The following is a 3,054-nucleotide window of genomic DNA, read 5'->3' as shown; positions in this document are numbered from 1 at the left end:
CGTCACATCTTTCTAGTTTCATGTCACGTCTTGTTGGTCTCGAGATGGCTTGGTAGTTTCACATTACATCTGATTTCTATGTGACCGTGGACTCATGTCCCACACCCGAGAGCTATTTGGCCTATTTTTTCTTGATTTCTTGGACTTGTATGGATGTGAATAATGTTCCTAATCCTAGTTAAGTGGTTTATTCATGTAATAAAATGCTTATTGGTTGTTTTTAATTGATTTTGTGTGTTCTTTACTACCAAATGCAAAATTGCATGAATAAGAAAGAAATTGTCCACACTCTAATTGGCAAACAATTTGGACCTTATGGCCAATGTTTTCGGAGTGGATGTCACTCCTAGTAGTAATCACAAACCTACAAATATAATTTCCTACCTAATGTACAGCAAGAATAAAAACAAGTTTGAAAATAACAAAATCCAACTCATCCAAAGCCATGTTTTTTTCAAAGTGTAACCTCCTAGAGTCAACACCAAGCGGTATTGATGGTGGGTAGACCCAATAGGTAGGAATGGAAGGGGATTGGAGCTAAGTCAAGGGCAGTGCCAAATATGTTCAAGTCAAGAGCTTACATAACCTATATACGAAAATAAGTGTTGTTGTTGGGAGCTTTGCGATAGAGCCGTAAAATGCAACTTTTCAGTTGTGTGTGCACTAGCTTGTCATCCTTGTGATTAGGAGTGACATCCACCAGAGTGCTCTACTCTGTTATCACACCATAGTGCTCCACCACCATGGGTGTGGAGAAAGAGCTCTAGATGGAGGCAAGGAGAGGGTTTCCTTCATGATGATTTAATCTCACATGAGGTGGAAAGGAAGCTCGTGAGTGAACGAAGCCCACAATTAAACATATGCAAGCGTCCATCAATGTATGTAAGGATTTAATAAAACACAAGTAAGAAAGACCATAGGTAGAAGAGGAAAGCTCATAAGTATTATATTGCAAGGGAATGATTATGTATTTCTTAATGTCCAAATTAACTTATATACAAATGGCTAGTGTTTCACTTGGTCGGCCATAACTTATATACAAATGGCTAGTGTTCACACTTGGTTGGCCTTAGATTAAAAATTGTCCAAGGCCACTATTCCTAGCCTTATATGACTTCTCCATTTTTTATGTTAACACAGGGTAAGCTTGTTTCATAGATTCTAGTATTGTCTTATAAAGAATCCATTTGGGCTTTCATTTACATGTGGGTAAGATGGTGAAGCACCTTATGGTAGTAGGACATATGAGTGAAACCATGTTAACTAAAGTGGTTAACAATTATGTATATATAACAAGGAAAGGGGGTTTCCATCAGAGTTAGCAATCTGAGTGCATTGTCCGAATGGGAGAGCACAACTACTCCTAATCCTAGGGACTAGGTTTAGAATGCACTTCTTCCACTGTATCATCGTCCCACAATTTGTTACAAGTCTAACAAACACAATGGGACATTGTTTGTGTAATTGTGCTATCAAACTTGGTGGCTAGCACATCCAAAGATCCACTTTGATTGTTTGTTCCCATTTTCAAAGGTAGATTTGATTAGTGTCCCAATCATGCATGAACCTAGTAGTTTGTTTGACAAACTCTTGCACCTTCTCGATATGATATTTTTTTTAACCACAACTCTTATGCCTTCTTGATAGGAGATTTTTTGAGCACTAGGTTGAGGTTCTCCCTTCTCTACCTTTCAAGACATGTGGTTGGTCCATTGGGGTGTCGCCCTTACTTGTGTGCTTGGAACAATATTTCTTTTTGTCCTTCTTGGTAGGTTTGTCATTGGTTTGTGGTGGTTTTCCCTTGATGTCTTTCGAGGTTGAAGCTTTGTGTCACCCTTTGGCCAATGTAGGATATTTTAAAATAGAGGCCTTGTAGCAGCCTCAATTTGCCTAGCTTCGCAACAAGTTGAATAATAAAGTCAATGATGCTGGTGACAAACAAGTATGTGCATCCTTCTCCTCTGCACTAAAATAAGAGATGGATCCAATGGAATTGTTCACGTGGACCCAATGTGGCAACTGGTATCACATCAACCTAAAGACATAATTGCCTTCAATTTGAACTTTCAGGACTTTCATTCTCGCACGATGGTGGGTCAAGCCCGACTGCCTTTCCTACACCTCATTTCTCTCAAATTTACTTACACAAGCTCAAAACTATAACAGAGCCTTGTTCATGGTATCAAAGCCTAGCTATGATACCATGTAGGAAGTTATATATTGTGTTAACACAATACAACATGATGTAAACCATAATGATACAATTTATGGTTTAACGTCCTTTTCACTTGTGTGCTCCAGTAGAGGTGTTGATGGCAATATAAAAAGATGCTAAGACGAAAGGCTCAATGTTAGAGAACAAGGCTTAAAATCTAGGAAGGTAAGATAAGCGAATGAGTGGATTGATGATGAAGCTACTTAATGGTATAGGTCTTTCTAGATAAGCTTCTAGGCTTATCTAAGTCTACAAGCTTCTAGATCCTACTAGAAGCTTATAGGGTCATCTAGATCTAGAATCTTATAGATCCTACTAGCAGCTTATAGGGTCATTTAGGCCCCTAAAGGGGCCCTATATCCCTTGGACATAAGACCTCCCAAATCCATATTGTGGTTTAATGAATCATATCATCCCACACTTTACAACAAGGAGTCTAATTTGGCATGATGAGAAACCTTCCTAATGCATCTCTTAATCATCTACCACCTATGGCTATCCTGATGTCCAAACCGGGTATGCCAGGCATCCGTGCTACTCTCACACAACACTGCTTCTCCTCGTAAAGGGGGATTTACAACCTAGAGTTAGCCTTTCCCAAGCAATCACATAGATGAGGGTGGAACATTGATATTCACAATCCCCTCCTACCATCCCCGAACTCTCTCCTACATTCTTTGTCTCTTTTAAAGACTTTGAAGAAGTTTGAAGAAGGATCCCTTCACAGACAACCCTTTTTTTTAAACAAAAGAAGATGCATCCTAGGGGAGAAACCTTCCTAATGCATCTCTTAGGCCATCTTGATGTCCAAACCGGGTATGCTAGGCATCCATGCTACT

The sequence above is a fragment of the Cibotium barometz genome, chromosome 18, assembly GCF_041138505.1.
Source record: "Cibotium barometz isolate CiBa-2024 chromosome 18, ASM4113850v1, whole genome shotgun sequence".
Classification (NCBI taxonomy): Eukaryota; Viridiplantae; Streptophyta; class Polypodiopsida; order Cyatheales; family Cibotiaceae; genus Cibotium; species Cibotium barometz.
This window is presented reverse-complemented; position numbering follows the sequence as displayed.